We start from the raw sequence: 18,403 nt of genomic DNA on the forward strand, positions 1-18,403 counted from the left end.
CTGCATTTACCTGAATAAAAGGTACTAGATTGGAGGTTTGTCTTATAGGAACTCATAAATACAGCTGCAGGAGGGCAAAAAATTCAAAAATGATTGTCAGGAAAGGTATTTGAACCCAAGTCTACAGGACACATGCAACCTGTATGGAGCGCCTTAGACCCTCTAACCACACCGACAACACACCACTGCTACTACGACTCAGAAAATATCATGAGTCTTTGCCTGCACAGGACACTTGTGCTGAAAAAAAATCACACAAGCTGTGATGCAATGTAGCCGAAATAGCTCAGTTGGGAGAGCGTTAGACTGAAGATCTAAAGGTCCCTGGTTCGATCCTGGGTTTCGGCATGATATCTTATTGTCAGAAAAAACTTAGTAAAATAAAGCCAAATTCAGACTACACCCGGAACTCGGCAAGATAAACTGATTCTCAATACAGAAACGTCCTGATTGAACCAGACAAAATAGAGACATGGATTTTACACAATACCTCTGGTCACATCAAATATTTCAAGACTGCAAGAAAAGAGGACATACAGTCAACTTAAAAGAGACAAACATTTCTTAATGAATATATATCAAAGAAAATATAGGACACATATAGAGTAGATAATTTACCTGAATAAAAGGTACTAGATTGGAGATTTATCTCATGGGAAGTCATAAATACAGCTGCATTTACCTGAATAAAAGGTACTAGATTGGAGGTTTGTCTTATAGGAACTCATAAATACAGCTGCAGGAGGGCAAAAAATTCAAAAATGATTGTCAGGAAAGGTATTTGAACCCAAGTCTACAGGACACATGCAACCTGTATGGAGCGCCTTAGACCCTCTAACCACACCGACAACACACCACTGCTACTACGACTCAGAAAATATCATGAGTCTTTGCCTGCACAGGACACTTGTGCTGAAAAAAAATCACACAAGCTGTGATGTAATGTAGCCGAAATAGCTCAGTTGGGAGAGCGTTAGACTGAAGATCTAAAGGTCCCTGGTTCGATCCCGGGTTTCGGCATGATATCTTATTGTTAGAAAAAACTTAGTAAAATAAAGCCAAATTCAGACTACACCCGGAACTCGGCAAGATAAACTGATTCTCAATACAGAAACGTCCTGATTGAACCAGACAAAATAGAGACATGGATTTTACACAATACCTCTGGTCACATCAAATATTTCAAGACTGCAAGAAAAGAGGACATACAGTCAACTTAAAAGAGACAAACATTTCTTAATGAATATATATCAAAGAAAATATAGGACACATATAGAGTAGATAATTTACCTGAATAAAAGGTACTAGATTGGAGATTTATCTCATGGGAAGTCATAAATACAGCTGCATTTACCTGAATAAAAGGTACTAGATTGGAGGTTTGTCTTATAGGAACTCATAAATACAGCTGCAGGAGGGCAAAAAATTCAAAAATGATTGTCAGGAAAGGTATTTGAACCCAAGTCTACAGGACACATGCAACCTGCATGGAGCGCCTTAGACCCTCTAACCACACCGACAACACACCACTGCTACTACGACTCAGAAAATATCATGAGTCTTTGCCTGCACAGGACACTTGTGCTGAAAAAAAATCACACAAGCTGTGATGCAATGTAGCCGAAATAGCTCAGTTGGGAGAGCGTTAGACTGAAGATCTAAAGGTCCCTGGTTCGATCCCGGGTTTCGGCATGATATCTTATTGTTAGAAAAAACTTAGTAAAATAAAGCCAAATTCAGACTACACCCGGAACGCGGCAAGATAAACTGATTCCAATACAGAAACGTCCTGATTGAACCAGACAAAATAGAGACATGGATTTTACACAATACCTCTGGTCACATCAAATATTTCAAGACTGCAAGAAAAGAGGACATACAGTCAACTTAAAAGAGACAAACATTTCTTAATGAATATATATCAAAGAAAATATAGGACACATATAGAGTAGATAATTTACCTGAATAAAAGGTACTAGATTGGAGATTTATCTCATGGGAAGTCATAAATACAGCTGCATTTACCTGAATAAAAGGTACTAGATTGGAGGTTTGTCTTATAGGAACTCATAAATACAGCTGCAGGAGGGCAAAAAATTCAAAAATGATTGTCAGGAAAGGTATTTGAACCCAAGTCTACAGGACACATGCAACCTGTATGGAGCGCCTTAGACCCTCTAACCACACCGACAACACACCACTGCTACTACGACTCAGAAAATATCATGAGTCTTTGCCTGCACAGGACACTTGTGCTGAAAAAAAATCACACAAGCTGTGATGTAATGTAGCCGAAATAGCTCAGTTGGGAGAGCGTTAGACTGAAGATCTAAAGGTCCCTGGTTCGATCCCGGGTTGCGGCATGATATCTTATTGTTAGAAAAAACTTAGTAAAATAAAGCCAAATTCAGACTACACCCGGAACTCGGCAAGATAAACTGATTCTAATACAGAAACGTCCTGATTGAACCAGACAAAATAGAGACATGGATTTTACACAATACCTCTGGTCACATCAAATATTTCAAGACTGCAAGAAAAGAGGACATACAGTCAACTTAAAAGAGACAAACATTTCTTAATGAATATATATCAAAGAAAATATAGGACACATATAGAGTAGATAATTTACCTGAATAAAAGGTACTAGATTGGAGATTTATCTCATGGGAAGTCATAAATACAGCTGCATTTACCTGAATAAAAGGTACTAGATTGGAGGTTTGTCTTATAGGAACTCATAAATACAGCTGCAGGAGGGCAAAAAATTCAAAAATGATTGTCAGGAAAGGTATTTGAACCCAAGTCTACAGGACACATGCAACCTGTATGGAGCGCCTTATAGCTCAGTTGGGAGAGCGTTAGACTGAAGATCTAAAGGTCCCTGGTTCGATCCCGTGTTTCGGCATGATATCTTATTGTTAGAAAAAACTTAGTAAAATAAAGCCAAATTCAGACTACACCCGGAACTCGGCAAGATAAACTGATTCTCAATACAGAAACGTCCTGATTGAACCAGACAAAATAGAGACATGGATTTTACACAATACCTCTGGTCACATCAAATATTTCAAGACTGCAAGAAAAGAGGACATACAGTCAACTTAAAAGAGACAAACATTTCTTAATGAATATATATCAAAGAAAATATAGGACACATATAGAGTAGATAATTTACCTGAATAAAAGGTACTAGATTGGAGATTTATCTCATGGGAAGTCATAAATACAGCTGCATTTACCTGAATAAAAGGTACTAGATTGGAGGTTTGTCTTATAGGAACTCATAAATACAGCTGCAGGAGGGCAAAAAATTCAAAAATGATTGTCAGGAAAGGTATTTGAACCCAAGTCTACAGGACACATGCAACCTGTATGGAGCGCCTTAGACCCTCTAACCACACCGACAACACACCACTGCTACTACGACTCAGAAAATATCATGAGTCTTTGCCTGCACAGGACACTTGTGCTGAAAAAAAATCACACAAGCTGTGATGCAATGTAGCCGAAATAGCTCAGTTGGGAGAGCGTTAGACTGAAGATCTAAAGGTCCCTGGTTCGATCCTGGGTTTCGGCATGATATCTTATTGTTAGAAAAAACTTAGTAAAATAAAGCCAAATTCAGACTACACCCGGAACGCGGCAAGATAAACTGATTCTAATACAGAAACGTCCTGATTGAACCAGACAAAATAGAGACATGGATTTTACACAATACCTCTGGTCACATCAAATATTTCAAGACTGCAAGAAAAGAGGACATACAGTCAACTTAAAAGAGACAAACATTTCTTAATGAATATATATCAAAGAAAATATAGGACACATATAGAGTAGATAATTTACCTGAATAAAAGGTACTAGATTGGAGATTTATCTCATGGGAAGTCATAAATACAGCTGCATTTACCTGAATAAAAGGTACTAGATTGGAGGTTTGTCTTATAGGAACTCATAAATACAGCTGCAGGAGGGCAAAAAATTCAAAAATGATTGTCAGGAAAGGTATTTGAACCCAAGTCTACAGGACACATGCAACCTGTATGGAGCGCCTTAGACCCTCTAACCACACCGACAACACACCACTGCTACTACGACTCAGAAAATATCATGAGTCTTTGCCTGCACAGGACACTTGTGCTGAAAAAAAATCACACAAGCTGTGATGTAATGTAGCCGAAATAGCTCAGTTGGGAGAGCGTTAGACTGAAGATCTAAAGGTCCCTGGTTCGATCCCGTGTTTCGGCATGATATCTTATTGTTAGAAAAAACTTAGTAAAATAAAGCCAAATTCAGACTACACCCGGAACTCGGCAAGATAAACTGATTCTCAATACAGAAACGTCCTGATTGAACCAGACAAAATAGAGACATGGATTTTACACAATACCTCTGGTCACATCAAATATTTCAAGACTGCAAGAAAAGAGGACATACAGTCAACTTAAAAGAGACAAACATTTCTTAATGAATATATATCAAAGAAAATATAGGACACATATAGAGTAGATAATTTACCTGAATAAAAGGTACTAGATTGGAGATTTATCTCATGGGAAGTCATAAATACAGCTGCATTTACCTGAATAAAAGGTACTAGATTGGAGGTTTGTCTTATAGGAACTCATAAATACAGCTGCAGGAGGGCAAAAAATTCAAAAATGATTGTCAGGAAAGGTATTTGAACCCAAGTCTACAGGACACATGCAACCTGTATGGAGCGCCTTAGACCCTCTAACCACACCGACAACACACCACTGCTACTACGACTCAGAAAATATCATGAGTCTTTGCCTGCACAGGACACTTGTGCTGAAAAAAAATCACACAAGCTGTGATGCAATGTAGCCGAAATAGCTCAGTTGGGAGAGCGTTAGACTGAAGATCTAAAGGTCCCTGGTTCGATCCTGGGTTTCGGCATGATATCTTATTGTTAGAAAAAACTTAGTAAAATAAAGCCAAATTCAGACTACACCCGGAACTCGGCAAGATAAACTGATTCTCAATACAGAAACGTCCTGATTGAACCAGACAAAATAGAGACATGGATTTTACACAATACCTCTGGTCACATCAAATATTTCAAGACTGCAAGAAAAGAGGACATACAGTCAACTTAAAAGAGACAAACATTTCTTAATGAATATATATCAAAGAAAATATAGGACACATATAGAGTAGATAATTTACCTGAATAAAAGGTACTAGATTGGAGATTTATCTCATGGGAAGTCATAAATACAGCTGCATTTACCTGAATAAAAGGTACTAGATTGGAGGTTTGTCTTATAGGAACTCATAAATACAGCTGCAGGAGGGCAAAAAATTCAAAAATGATTGTCAGGAAAGGTATTTGAACCCAAGTCTACAGGACACATGCAACCTGTATGGAGCGCCTTAGACCCTCTAACCACACCGACAACACACCACTGCTACTACGACTCAGAAAATATCATGAGTCTTTGCCTGCACAGGACACTTGTGCTGAAAAAAAATCACACAAGCTGTGATGCAATGTAGCCGAAATAGCTCAGTTGGGAGAGCGTTAGACTGAAGATCTAAAGGTCCCTGGTTCGATCCCGTGTTTCGGCATGATATCTTATTGTTAGAAAAAACTTAGTAAAATAAAGCCAAATTCAGACTACACCCGGAACTCGGCAAGATAAACTGATTCTCAATACAGAAACGTCCTGATTGAACCAGACAAAATAGAGACATGGATTTTACACAATACCTCTGGTCACATCAAATATTTCAAGACTGCAAGAAAAGAGGACATACAGTCAACTTAAAAGAGACAAACATTTCTTAATGAATATATATCAAAGAAAATATAGGACACATATAGAGTAGATAATTTACCTGAATAAAAGGTACTAGATTGGAGATTTATCTCATGGGAAGTCATAAATACAGCTGCATTTACCTGAATAAAAGGTACTAGATTGGAGGTTTGTCTTATAGGAACTCATAAATACAGCTGCAGGAGGGCAAAAAATTCAAAAATGATTGTCAGGAAAGGTATTTGAACCCAAGTCTACAGGACACATGCAACCTGTATGGAGCGCCTTAGACCCTCTAACCACACCGACAACACACCACTGCTACTACGACTCAGAAAATATCATGAGTCTTTGCCTGCACAGGACACTTGTGCTGAAAAAAAATCACACAAGCTGTGATGCAATGTAGCCGAAATAGCTCAGTTGGGAGAGCGTTAGACTGAAGATCTAAAGGTCCCTGGTTCGATCCTGGGTTTCGGCATGATATCTTATTGTTAGAAAAAACTTAGTAAAATAAAGCCAAATTCAGACTACACCCGGAACTCGGCAAGATAAACTGATTCTCAATACAGAAACGTCCTGATTGAACCAGACAAAATAGAGACATGGATTTTACACAATACCTCTGGTCACATCAAATATTTCAAGACTGCAAGAAAAGAGGACATACAGTCAACTTAAAAGAGACAAACATTTCTTAATGAATATATATCAAAGAAAATATAGGACACATATAGAGTAGATAATTTACCTGAATAAAAGGTACTAGATTGGAGATTTATCTCATGGGAAGTCATAAATACAGCTGCATTTACCTGAATAAAAGGTACTAGATTGGAGGTTTGTCTTATAGGAACTCATAAATACAGCTGCAGGAGGGCAAAAAATTCAAAAATGATTGTCAGGAAAGGTATTTGAACCCAAGTCTACAGGACACATGCAACCTGTATGGAGCGCCTTAGACCCTCTAACCACACCGACAACACACCACTGCTACTACGACTCAGAAAATATCATGAGTCTTTGCCTGCACAGGACACTTGTGCTGAAAAAAAATCACACAAGCTGTGATGTAATGTAGCCGAAATAGCTCAGTTGGGAGAGCGTTAGACTGAAGATCTAAAGGTCCCTGGTTCGATCCCGGGTTTCGGCATGATATCTTATTGTTAGAAAAAACTTAGTAAAATAAAGCCAAATTCAGACTACACCCGGAACTCGGCAAGATAAACTGATTCTCAATACAGAAACGTCCTGATTGAACCAGACAAAATAGAGACATGGATTTTACACAATACCTCTGGTCACATCAAATATTTCAAGACTGCAAGAAAAGAGGACATACAGTCAACTTAAAAGAGACAAACATTTCTTAATGAATATATATCAAAGAAAATATAGGACACATATAGAGTAGATAATTTACCTGAATAAAAGGTACTAGATTGGAGATTTATCTCATGGGAAGTCATAAATACAGCTGCATTTACCTGAATAAAAGGTACTAGATTGGAGGTTTGTCTTATAGGAACTCATAAATACAGCTGCAGGAGGGCAAAAAATTCAAAAATGATTGTCAGGAAAGGTATTTGAACCCAAGTCTACAGGACACATGCAACCTGCATTGAGCGCCTTAGACCCTCTAACCACACCGACAACACACCACTGCTACTACGACTCAGAAAATATCATGAGTCTTTGCCTGCACAGGACACTTGTGCTGAAAAAAAATCACACAAGCTGTGATGCAATGTAGCCGAAATAGCTCAGTTGGGAGAGCGTTAGACTGAAGATCTAAAGGTCCCTGGTTCGATCCCGGGTTTCGGCATGATATCTTATTGTTAGAAAAAACTTAGTAAAATAAAGCCAAATTCAGACTACACCCGGAACGCGGCAAGATAAACTGATTCCAATACAGAAACGTCCTGATTGAACCAGACAAAATAGAGACATGGATTTTACACAATACCTCTGGTCACATCAAATATTTCAAGACTGCAAGAAAAGAGGACATACAGTCAACTTAAAAGAGACAAACATTTCTTAATGAATATATATCAAAGAAAATATAGGACACATATAGAGTAGATAATTTACCTGAATAAAAGGTACTAGATTGGAGATTTATCTCATGGGAAGTCATAAATACAGCTGCATTTACCTGAATAAAAGGTACTAGATTGGAGGTTTGTCTTATAGGAACTCATAAATACAGCTGCAGGAGGGCAAAAAATTCAAAAATGATTGTCAGGAAAGGTATTTGAACCCAAGTCTACAGGACACATGCAACCTGTATGGAGCGCCTTAGACCCTCTAACCACACCGACAACACACCACTGCTACTACGACTCAGAAAATATCATGAGTCTTTGCCTGCACAGGACACTTGTGCTGAAAAAAAATCACACAAGCTGTGATGTAATGTAGCCGAAATAGCTCAGTTGGGAGAGCGTTAGACTGAAGATCTAAAGGTCCCTGGTTCGATCCCGGGTTGCGGCATGATATCTTATTGTTAGAAAAAACTTAGTAAAATAAAGCCAAATTCAGACTACACCCGGAACTCGGCAAGATAAACTGATTCTAATACAGAAACGTCCTGATTGAACCAGACAAAATAGAGACATGGATTTTACACAATACCTCTGGTCACATCAAATATTTCAAGACTGCAAGAAAAGAGGACATACAGTCAACTTAAAAGAGACAAACATTTCTTAATGAATATATATCAAAGAAAATATAGGACACATATAGAGTAGATAATTTACCTGAATAAAAGGTACTAGATTGGAGATTTATCTCATGGGAAGTCATAAATACAGCTGCATTTACCTGAATAAAAGGTACTAGATTGGAGGTTTGTCTTATAGGAACTCATAAATACAGCTGCAGGAGGGCAAAAAATTCAAAAATGATTGTCAGGAAAGGTATTTGAACCCAAGTCTACAGGACACATGCAACCTGTATGGAGCGCCTTATAGCTCAGTTGGGAGAGCGTTAGACTGAAGATCTAAAGGTCCCTGGTTCGATCCCGTGTTTCGGCATGATATCTTATTGTTAGAAAAAACTTAGTAAAATAAAGCCAAATTCAGACTACACCCGGAACTCGGCAAGATAAACTGATTCTCAATACAGAAACGTCCTGATTGAACCAGACAAAATAGAGACATGGATTTTACACAATACCTCTGGTCACATCAAATATTTCAAGACTGCAAGAAAAGAGGACATACAGTCAACTTAAAAGAGACAAACATTTCTTAATGAATATATATCAAAGAAAATATAGGACACATATAGAGTAGATAATTTACCTGAATAAAAGGTACTAGATTGGAGATTTATCTCATGGGAAGTCATAAATACAGCTGCATTTACCTGAATAAAAGGTACTAGATTGGAGGTTTGTCTTATAGGAACTCATAAATACAGCTGCAGGAGGGCAAAAAATTCAAAAATGATTGTCAGGAAAGGTATTTGAACCCAAGTCTACAGGACACATGCAACCTGTATGGAGCGCCTTAGACCCTCTAACCACACCGACAACACACCACTGCTACTACGACTCAGAAAATATCATGAGTCTTTGCCTGCACAGGACACTTGTGCTGAAAAAAAATCACACAAGCTGTGATGCAATGTAGCCGAAATAGCTCAGTTGGGAGAGCGTTAGACTGAAGATCTAAAGGTCCCTGGTTCGATCCTGGGTTTCGGCATGATATCTTATTGTTAGAAAAAACTTAGTAAAATAAAGCCAAATTCAGACTACACCCGGAACGCGGCAAGATAAACTGATTCTAATACAGAAACGTCCTGATTGAACCAGACAAAATAGAGACATGGATTTTACACAATACCTCTGGTCACATCAAATATTTCAAGACTGCAAGAAAAGAGGACATACAGTCAACTTAAAAGAGACAAACATTTCTTAATGAATATATATCAAAGAAAATATAGGACACATATAGAGTAGATAATTTACCTGAATAAAAGGTACTAGATTGGAGATTTATCTCATGGGAAGTCATAAATACAGCTGCATTTACCTGAATAAAAGGTACTAGATTGGAGGTTTGTCTTATAGGAACTCATAAATACAGCTGCAGGAGGGCAAAAAATTCAAAAATGATTGTCAGGAAAGGTATTTGAACCCAAGTCTACAGGACACATGCAACCTGTATGGAGCGCCTTAGACCCTCTAACCACACCGACAACACACCACTGCTACTACGACTCAGAAAATATCATGAGTCTTTGCCTGCACAGGACACTTGTGCTGAAAAAAAATCACACAAGCTGTGATGTAATGTAGCCGAAATAGCTCAGTTGGGAGAGCGTTAGACTGAAGATCTAAAGGTCCCTGGTTCGATCCCGTGTTTCGGCATGATATCTTATTGTTAGAAAAAACTTAGTAAAATAAAGCCAAATTCAGACTACACCCGGAACTCGGCAAGATAAACTGATTCTCAATACAGAAACGTCCTGATTGAACCAGACAAAATAGAGACATGGATTTTACACAATACCTCTGGTCACATCAAATATTTCAAGACTGCAAGAAAAGAGGACATACAGTCAACTTAAAAGAGACAAACATTTCTTAATGAATATATATCAAAGAAAATATAGGACACATATAGAGTAGATAATTTACCTGAATAAAAGGTACTAGATTGGAGATTTATCTCATGGGAAGTCATAAATACAGCTGCATTTACCTGAATAAAAGGTACTAGATTGGAGGTTTGTCTTATAGGAACTCATAAATACAGCTGCAGGAGGGCAAAAAATTCAAAAATGATTGTCAGGAAAGGTATTTGAACCCAAGTCTACAGGACACATGCAACCTGTATGGAGCGCCTTAGACCCTCTAACCACACCGACAACACACCACTGCTACTACGACTCAGAAAATATCATGAGTCTTTGCCTGCACAGGACACTTGTGCTGAAAAAAAATCACACAAGCTGTGATGCAATGTAGCCGAAATAGCTCAGTTGGGAGAGCGTTAGACTGAAGATCTAAAGGTCCCTGGTTCGATCCTGGGTTTCGGCATGATATCTTATTGTTAGAAAAAACTTAGTAAAATAAAGCCAAATTCAGACTACACCCGGAACTCGGCAAGATAAACTGATTCTCAATACAGAAACGTCCTGATTGAACCAGACAAAATAGAGACATGGATTTTACACAATACCTCTGGTCACATCAAATATTTCAAGACTGCAAGAAAAGAGGACATACAGTCAACTTAAAAGAGACAAACATTTCTTAATGAATATATATCAAAGAAAATATAGGACACATATAGAGTAGATAATTTACCTGAATAAAAGGTACTAGATTGGAGATTTATCTCATGGGAAGTCATAAATACAGCTGCATTTACCTGAATAAAAGGTACTAGATTGGAGGTTTGTCTTATAGGAACTCATAAATACAGCTGCAGGAGGGCAAAAAATTCAAAAATGATTGTCAGGAAAGGTATTTGAACCCAAGTCTACAGGACACATGCAACCTGTATGGAGCGCCTTAGACCCTCTAACCACACCGACAACACACCACTGCTACTACGACTCAGAAAATATCATGAGTCTTTGCCTGCACAGGACACTTGTGCTGAAAAAAAATCACACAAGCTGTGATGCAATGTAGCCGAAATAGCTCAGTTGGGAGAGCGTTAGACTGAAGATCTAAAGGTCCCTGGTTCGATCCCGGGTTTCGGCATGATATCTTATTGTTAGAAAAAACTTAGTAAAATAAAGCCAAATTCAGACTACACCCGGAACTCGGCAAGATAAACTGATTCTCAATACAGAAACGTCCTGATTGAACCAGACAAAATAGAGACATGGATTTTACACAATACCTCTGGTCACATCAAATATTTCAAGACTGCAAGAAAAGAGGACATACAGTCAACTTAAAAGAGACAAACATTTCTTAATGAATATATATCAAAGAAAATATAGGACACATATAGAGTAGATAATTTACCTGAATAAAAGGTACTAGATTGGAGATTTATCTCATGGGAAGTCATAAATACAGCTGCATTTACCTGAATAAAAGGTACTAGATTGGAGGTTTGTCTTATAGGAACTCATAAATACAGCTGCAGGAGGGCAAAAAATTCAAAAATGATTGTCAGGAAAGGTATTTGAACCCAAGTCTACAGGACACATGCAACCTGTATGGAGCGCCTTATAGCTCAGTTGGGAGAGCGTTAGACTGAAGATCTCAAGGTCCCTGGTTCGATCCCGTGTTTCGGCATGATATCTTATTGTTAGAAAAAACTTAGTAAAATAAAGCCAAATTCAGACTACACCCGGAACTCGGCAAGATAAACTGATTCTCAATACAGAAACGTCCTGATTGAACCAGACAAAATAGAGACATGGATTTTACACAATACCTCTGGTCACATCAAATATTTCAAGACTGCAAGAAAAGAGGACATACAGTCAACTTAAAAGAGACAAACATTTCTTAATGAATATATATCAAAGAAAATATAGGACACATATAGAGTAGATAATTTACCTGAATAAAAGGTACTAGATTGGAGATTTATCTCATGGGAAGTCATAAATACAGCTGCATTTACCTGAATAAAAGGTACTAGATTGGAGGTTTGTCTTATAGGAACTCATAAATACAGCTGCAGGAGGGCAAAAAATTCAAAAATGATTGTCAGGAAAGGTATTTGAACCCAAGTCTACAGGACACATGCAACCTGTATGGAGCGCCTTAGACCCTCTAACCACACCGACAACACACCACTGCTACTACGACTCAGAAAATATCATGAGTCTTTGCCTGCACAGGACACTTGTGCTGAAAAAAAATCACACAAGCTGTGATGCAATGTAGCCGAAATAGCTCAGTTGGGAGAGCGTTAGACTGAAGATCTAAAGGTCCCTGGTTCGATCCCGGGTTTCGGCATGATATCTTATTGTTAGAAAAAACTTAGTAAAATAAAGCCAAATTCAGACTACACCCGGAACTCGGCAAGATAAACTGATTCTCAATACAGAAACGTCCTGATTGAACCAGACAAAATAGAGACATGGATTTTACACAATACCTCTGGTCACATCAAATATTTCAAGACTGCAAGAAAAGAGGACATACAGTCAACTTAAAAGAGACAAACATTTCTTAATGAATATATATCAAAGAAAATATAGGACACATATAGAGTAGATAATTTACCTGAATAAAAGGTACTAGATTGGAGATTTATCTCATGGGAAGTCATAAATACAGCTGCATTTACCTGAATAAAAGGTACTAGATTGGAGGTTTGTCTTATAGGAACTCATAAATACAGCTGCAGGAGGGCAAAAAATTCAAAAATGATTGTCAGGAAAGGTATTTGAACCCAAGTCTACAGGACACATGCAACCTGTATGGAGCGCCTTATAGCTCAGTTGGGAGAGCGTTAGACTGAAGATCTCAAGGTCCCTGGTTCGATCCCGTGTTTCGGCATGATATCTTATTGTTAGAAAAAACTTAGTAAAATAAAGCCAAATTCAGACTACACCCGGAACTCGGCAAGATAAACTGATTCTCAATACAGAAACGTCCTGATTGAACCAGACAAAATAGAGACATGGATTTTACACAATACCTCTGGTCACATCAAATATTTCAAGACTGCAAGAAAAGAGGACATACAGTCAACTTAAAAGAGACAAACATTTCTTAATGAATATATATCAAAGAAAATATAGGACACATATAGAGTAGATAATTTACCTGAATAAAAGGTACTAGATTGGAGATTTATCTCATGGGAAGTCATAAATACAGCTGCATTTACCTGAATAAAAGGTACTAGATTGGAGGTTTGTCTTATAGGAACTCATAAATACAGCTGCAGGAGGGCAAAAAATTCAAAAATGATTGTCAGGAAAGGTATTTGAACCCAAGTCTACAGGACACATGCAACCTGTATGGAGCGCCTTAGACCCTCTAACCACACCGACAACACACCACTGCAACTACGACTCAGAAAATATCATGAGTCTTTGCCTGCACAGGACACTTGTGCTGAAAAAAAATCACACAAGCTGTGATGCAATGTAGCCGAAATAGCTCAGTTGGGAGAGCGTTAGACTGAAGATCTAAAGGTCCCTGGTTCGATCCCGGGTTTCGGCATGATATCTTATTGTTAGAAAAAACTTAGTAAAATAAAGCCAAATTCAGACTACACCCGGAACTCGGCAAGATAAACTGATTCTCAATACAGAAACGTCCTGATTGAACCAGACAAAATAGAGACATGGATTTTACACAATACCTCTGGTCACATCAAATATTTCAAGACTGCAAGAAAAGAGGACATACAGTCAACTTAAAAGAGACAAACATTTCTTAATGAATATATATCAAAGAAAATATAGGACACATATAGAGTAGATAATTTACCTGAATAAAAGGTACTAGATTGGAGATTTATCTCATGGGAAGTCATAAATACAGCTGCATTTACCTGAATAAAAGGTACTAGATTGGAGGTTTGTCTTATAGGAACTCATAAATACAGCTGCAGGAGGGCAAAAAATTCAAAAATGATTGTCAGGAAAGGTATTTGAACCCAAGTCTACAGGACACATGCAACCTGTATGGAGCGCCTTAGACCCTCTAACCACACCAACAACACACCACTGCTACTACGACTCAGAAAATATCATGAGTCTTTGCCTGCACAGGACACTTGTGCTGAAAAAAAATCACACAAGCTGTGATGTAATGTAGCCGAAATAGCTCAGTTGGGAGAGCGTTAGACTGAAGATCTAAAGGTCCCTGGTTCGATCCCGGGTTTCGGCATGATATCTTATTGTTAGAAAAAACTTAGTAAAATAAAGCCAAATTCAGACTACACCCGGAACTCGGCAAGATAAACTGATTCTCAATACAGAAACGTCCTGATTGAACCAGACAAAATAGAGACATGGATTTTACACAATACCTCTGGTCACATCAAATATTTCAAGACTGCAAGAAAAGAGGACATACAGTCAACTTAAAAGAGACAAACATTTCTTAATGAATATATATCAAAGAAAATATAGGACACATATAGAGTAGATAATTTACCTGAATAAAAGGTACTAGATTGGAGATTTATCTCATGGGAAGTCATAAATACAGCTGCATTTACCTGAATAAAAGGTACTAGATTGGAGGTTTGTCTTATAGGAACTCATAAATACAGCTGCAGGAGGGCAAAAAATTCAAAAATGATTGTCAGGAAAGGTATTTGAACCCAAGTCTACAGGACACATGCAACCTGTATGGAGCGCCTTAGACCCTCTAACCACACCGACAACACACCACTGCTACTACGACTCAGAAAATATCATGAGTCTTTGCCTGCACAGGACACTTGTGCTGAAAAAAAATCACACAAGCTGTGATGCAATGTAGCCGAAATAGCTCAGTTGGGAGAGCGTTAGACTGAAGATCTAAAGGTCCCTGGTTCGATCCCGGGTTTCGGCATGATATCTTATTGTTAGAAAAAACTTAGTAAAATAAAGCCAAATTCAGACTACACCCGGAACTCGGCAAGATAAACTGATTCTCAATACAGAAACGTCCTGATTGAACCAGACAAAATAGAGACATGGATTTTACACAATACCTCTGGTCACATCAAATATTTCAAGACTGCAAGAAAAGAGGACATACAGTCAACTTAAAAGAGACAAACATTTCTTAATGAATATATATCAAAGAAAATATAGGACACATATAGAGTAGATAATTTACCTGAATAAAAGGTACTAGATTGGAGATTTATCTCATGGGAAGTCATAAATACAGCTGCATTTACCTGAATAAAAGGTACTAGATTGGAGGTTTGTCTTATAGGAACTCATAAATACAGCTGCAGGAGGGCAAAAAATTCAAAAATGATTGTCAGGAAAGGTATTTGAACCCAAGTCTACAGGACACATGCAACCTGTATGGAGCGCCTTAGACCCTCTAACCACACCAACAACACACCACTGCTACTACGACTCAGAAAATATCATGAGTCTTTGCCTGCACAGGACACTTGTGCTGAAAAAAAATCACACAAGCTGTGATGTAATGTAGCCGAAATAGCTCAGTTGGGAGAGCGTTAGACTGAAGATCTAAAGGTCCCTGGTTCGATCCCGGGTTTCGGCATGATATCTTATTGTTAGAAAAAACTTAGTAAAATAAAGCCAAATTCAGACTACACCCGGAACTCGGCAAGATAAACTGATTCTCAATACAGAAACGTCCTGATTGAACCAGACAAAATAGAGACATGGATTTTACACAATACCTCTGGTCACATCAAATATTTCAAGACTGCAAGAAAAGAGGACATACAGTCAACTTAAAAGAGACAAACATTTCTTAATGAATATATATCAAAGAAAATATAGGACACATATAGAGTAGATAATTTACCTGAATAAAAGGTACTAGATTGGAGATTTATCTCATGGGAAGTCATAAATACAGCTGCATTTACCTGAATAAAAGGTACTAGATTGGAGGTTTGTCTTATAGGAACTCATAAATACAGCTGCAGGAGGGCAAAAAATTCAAAAATGATTGTCAGGAAAGGTATTTGAACCCAAGTCTACAGGACACATGCAACCTGTATGGAGCGCCTTAGACCCTCTAACCACACCGACAACACACCACTGCTACTACGACTCAGAAAATATCATGAGTCTTTGCCTGCACAGGACACTTGTGCTGAAAAAAAATCACACAAGCTGTGATGCAATGTAGCCGAAATAGCTCAGTTGGGAGAGCGTTAGACTGAAGATCTAAAGGTCCCTGGTTCGATCCTGGGTTTCGGCATGATATCTTATTGTTAGAAAAAACTTAGTAAAATAAAGCCAAATTCAGACTACACCCGGAACTCGGCAAGATAAACTGATTCTCAATACAGAAACGTCCTGATTGAACCAGACAAAATAGAGACATGGATTTTACACAATACCTCTGGTCACATCAAATATTTCAAGACTGCAAGAAAAGAGGACATACAGTCAACTTAAAAGAGACAAACATTTCTTAATGAATATATATCAAAGAAAATATAGGACACATATAGAGTAGATAATTTACCTGAATAAAAGGTACTAGATTGGAGATTTATCTCATGGGAAGTCATAAATACAGCTGCATTTACCTGAATAAAAGGTACTAGATTGGAGGTTTGTCTTATAGGAACTCATAAATACAGCTGCAGGAGGGCAAAAAATTCAAAAATGATTGTCAGGAAAGGTATTTGAACCCAAGTCTACAGGACACATGCAACCTGTATGGAGCGCCTTAGACCCTCTAACCACACCGACAACACACCACTGCTACTACGACTCAGAAAATATCATGAGTCTTTGCCTGCACAGGACACTTGTGCTGAAAAAAAATCACACAAGCTGTGATGCAATGTAGCCGAAATAGCTCAGTTGGGAGAGCGTTAGACTGAAGATCTAAAGGTCCCTGGTTCGATCCTGGGTTTCGGCATGATATCTTATTGTTAGAAAAAACTTAGTAAAATAAAGCCAAATTCAGACTACACCCGGAACTCGGCAAGATAAACTGATTCTCAATACAGAAACGTCCTGATTGAACCAGACAAAATAGAGACATGGATTTTACACAATACCTCTGGTCACATCAAATATTTCAAGACTGCAAGAAAAGAGGACATACAGTCAACTTAAAAGAGACAAACATTTCTTAATGAATATATATCAAAGAAAATATAGGACACATATAGAGTAGATAATTTACCTGAATAAAAGGTACTAGATTGGAGATTTATCTCATGGGAAGTCATAAATACAGCTGCATTTACCTGAATAAAAGGTACTAGATTGGAGGTTTGTCTTATAGGAACTCATAAATACAGCTGCAGGAGGGCAAAAAATTCAAAAATGATTGTCAGGAAAGGTATTTGAACCCAAGTCTACAGGACACATGCAACCTGTATGGAGCGCCTTAGACCCTCTAACCACACCGACAACACACCACTGCTACTACGACTCAGAAAATATCATGAGTCTTTGCCTGCACAGGACACTTGTGCTGAAAAAAAATCACACAAGCTGCGATGTAATGTAGCCGAAATAGCTCAGTTGGGAGAGCGTTAGACTGAAGATCTAAAGGTCCCTGGTTCGATCCAGTGTTTCGGCATGATATCTTATTGTTAGAAAAAACTTAGTAAAATAAAGCCAAATTCAGACTACACCCGGAACTCGGCAAGATAAACTGATTCTCAATACAGAAACGTCCTGATTGAACCAGACAAAATAGAGACATGGATTTTACACAATACCTCTGGTCACATCAAATATTTCAAGACTGCAAGAAAAGAGGACATACAGTCAACTTAAAAGAGACAAACATTTCTTAATGAATATATATCAAAGAAAATATAGGACACATATAGAGTAGATAATTTACCTGAATAAAAGGTACTAGATTGGAGATTTATCTCATGGGAAGTCATAAATACAGCTGCATTTACCTGAATAAAAGGTACTAGATTGGAGGTTTGTCTTATAGGAACTCATAAATACAGCTGCAGGAGGGCAAAAAATTCAAAAATGATTGT

At 37.9% G+C, this 18,403-nt stretch overlaps 26 non-coding genes across 26 annotated transcripts; all 26 read left to right on the top strand.

Annotated features, from left to right (window-relative positions):
- Window positions 1–275: 275 nt before the first annotated feature.
- On the top strand, window positions 276–348 carry TRNAF-GAA (transfer RNA phenylalanine (anticodon GAA)). Its single transcript has one exon. It is a non-coding gene; the product is annotated as a tRNA-Phe (tRNA).
- A 599-nt stretch (window positions 349–947) lies between these two features.
- Window positions 948–1,020, top strand: TRNAF-GAA (transfer RNA phenylalanine (anticodon GAA)). Its single transcript has one exon. It is a non-coding gene; the product is annotated as a tRNA-Phe (tRNA).
- Window positions 1,021–1,619: 599 nt separating this feature from the next.
- TRNAF-GAA (transfer RNA phenylalanine (anticodon GAA)) lies at window positions 1,620–1,692 on the top strand. The gene has a single exon. It is a non-coding gene; the product is annotated as a tRNA-Phe (tRNA).
- A 598-nt stretch (window positions 1,693–2,290) lies between these two features.
- On the top strand, window positions 2,291–2,363 carry TRNAF-GAA (transfer RNA phenylalanine (anticodon GAA)). The gene has a single exon. It is a non-coding gene; the product is annotated as a tRNA-Phe (tRNA).
- Window positions 2,364–2,836: 473 nt separating this feature from the next.
- On the top strand, window positions 2,837–2,908 carry TRNAF-GAA (transfer RNA phenylalanine (anticodon GAA)). Its single transcript has one exon. It is a non-coding gene; the product is annotated as a tRNA-Phe (tRNA).
- Window positions 2,909–3,507: 599 nt separating this feature from the next.
- On the top strand, window positions 3,508–3,580 carry TRNAF-GAA (transfer RNA phenylalanine (anticodon GAA)). The gene has a single exon. It is a non-coding gene; the product is annotated as a tRNA-Phe (tRNA).
- Window positions 3,581–4,178: 598 nt separating this feature from the next.
- On the top strand, window positions 4,179–4,251 carry TRNAF-GAA (transfer RNA phenylalanine (anticodon GAA)). Its single transcript has one exon. It is a non-coding gene; the product is annotated as a tRNA-Phe (tRNA).
- A 599-nt stretch (window positions 4,252–4,850) lies between these two features.
- On the top strand, window positions 4,851–4,923 carry TRNAF-GAA (transfer RNA phenylalanine (anticodon GAA)). Its single transcript has one exon. It is a non-coding gene; the product is annotated as a tRNA-Phe (tRNA).
- A 599-nt stretch (window positions 4,924–5,522) lies between these two features.
- TRNAF-GAA (transfer RNA phenylalanine (anticodon GAA)) lies at window positions 5,523–5,595 on the top strand. Its single transcript has one exon. It is a non-coding gene; the product is annotated as a tRNA-Phe (tRNA).
- Window positions 5,596–6,194: 599 nt separating this feature from the next.
- Window positions 6,195–6,267, top strand: TRNAF-GAA (transfer RNA phenylalanine (anticodon GAA)). The gene has a single exon. It is a non-coding gene; the product is annotated as a tRNA-Phe (tRNA).
- Window positions 6,268–6,866: 599 nt separating this feature from the next.
- TRNAF-GAA (transfer RNA phenylalanine (anticodon GAA)) lies at window positions 6,867–6,939 on the top strand. Its single transcript has one exon. It is a non-coding gene; the product is annotated as a tRNA-Phe (tRNA).
- Window positions 6,940–7,538: 599 nt separating this feature from the next.
- Window positions 7,539–7,611, top strand: TRNAF-GAA (transfer RNA phenylalanine (anticodon GAA)). The gene has a single exon. It is a non-coding gene; the product is annotated as a tRNA-Phe (tRNA).
- A 598-nt stretch (window positions 7,612–8,209) lies between these two features.
- TRNAF-GAA (transfer RNA phenylalanine (anticodon GAA)) lies at window positions 8,210–8,282 on the top strand. Its single transcript has one exon. It is a non-coding gene; the product is annotated as a tRNA-Phe (tRNA).
- Window positions 8,283–8,755: 473 nt separating this feature from the next.
- Window positions 8,756–8,827, top strand: TRNAF-GAA (transfer RNA phenylalanine (anticodon GAA)). Its single transcript has one exon. It is a non-coding gene; the product is annotated as a tRNA-Phe (tRNA).
- Window positions 8,828–9,426: 599 nt separating this feature from the next.
- Window positions 9,427–9,499, top strand: TRNAF-GAA (transfer RNA phenylalanine (anticodon GAA)). The gene has a single exon. It is a non-coding gene; the product is annotated as a tRNA-Phe (tRNA).
- A 598-nt stretch (window positions 9,500–10,097) lies between these two features.
- TRNAF-GAA (transfer RNA phenylalanine (anticodon GAA)) lies at window positions 10,098–10,170 on the top strand. The gene has a single exon. It is a non-coding gene; the product is annotated as a tRNA-Phe (tRNA).
- A 599-nt stretch (window positions 10,171–10,769) lies between these two features.
- On the top strand, window positions 10,770–10,842 carry TRNAF-GAA (transfer RNA phenylalanine (anticodon GAA)). The gene has a single exon. It is a non-coding gene; the product is annotated as a tRNA-Phe (tRNA).
- A 599-nt stretch (window positions 10,843–11,441) lies between these two features.
- On the top strand, window positions 11,442–11,514 carry TRNAF-GAA (transfer RNA phenylalanine (anticodon GAA)). Its single transcript has one exon. It is a non-coding gene; the product is annotated as a tRNA-Phe (tRNA).
- Window positions 11,515–12,659: 1,145 nt separating this feature from the next.
- TRNAF-GAA (transfer RNA phenylalanine (anticodon GAA)) lies at window positions 12,660–12,732 on the top strand. The gene has a single exon. It is a non-coding gene; the product is annotated as a tRNA-Phe (tRNA).
- Window positions 12,733–13,877: 1,145 nt separating this feature from the next.
- On the top strand, window positions 13,878–13,950 carry TRNAF-GAA (transfer RNA phenylalanine (anticodon GAA)). The gene has a single exon. It is a non-coding gene; the product is annotated as a tRNA-Phe (tRNA).
- Window positions 13,951–14,549: 599 nt separating this feature from the next.
- TRNAF-GAA (transfer RNA phenylalanine (anticodon GAA)) lies at window positions 14,550–14,622 on the top strand. The gene has a single exon. It is a non-coding gene; the product is annotated as a tRNA-Phe (tRNA).
- A 599-nt stretch (window positions 14,623–15,221) lies between these two features.
- Window positions 15,222–15,294, top strand: TRNAF-GAA (transfer RNA phenylalanine (anticodon GAA)). The gene has a single exon. It is a non-coding gene; the product is annotated as a tRNA-Phe (tRNA).
- Window positions 15,295–15,893: 599 nt separating this feature from the next.
- On the top strand, window positions 15,894–15,966 carry TRNAF-GAA (transfer RNA phenylalanine (anticodon GAA)). The gene has a single exon. It is a non-coding gene; the product is annotated as a tRNA-Phe (tRNA).
- Window positions 15,967–16,565: 599 nt separating this feature from the next.
- TRNAF-GAA (transfer RNA phenylalanine (anticodon GAA)) lies at window positions 16,566–16,638 on the top strand. Its single transcript has one exon. It is a non-coding gene; the product is annotated as a tRNA-Phe (tRNA).
- A 599-nt stretch (window positions 16,639–17,237) lies between these two features.
- TRNAF-GAA (transfer RNA phenylalanine (anticodon GAA)) lies at window positions 17,238–17,310 on the top strand. The gene has a single exon. It is a non-coding gene; the product is annotated as a tRNA-Phe (tRNA).
- A 599-nt stretch (window positions 17,311–17,909) lies between these two features.
- Window positions 17,910–17,982, top strand: TRNAF-GAA (transfer RNA phenylalanine (anticodon GAA)). Its single transcript has one exon. It is a non-coding gene; the product is annotated as a tRNA-Phe (tRNA).
- The last annotated feature ends 421 nt before the right edge of the window (window positions 17,983–18,403 follow it).

The sequence above is a fragment of the Hyperolius riggenbachi genome, chromosome 6 (genome assembly GCF_040937935.1).
Source record: "Hyperolius riggenbachi isolate aHypRig1 chromosome 6, aHypRig1.pri, whole genome shotgun sequence".
Lineage (NCBI taxonomy): Eukaryota > Metazoa > Chordata > Amphibia > Anura > Hyperoliidae > Hyperolius > Hyperolius riggenbachi.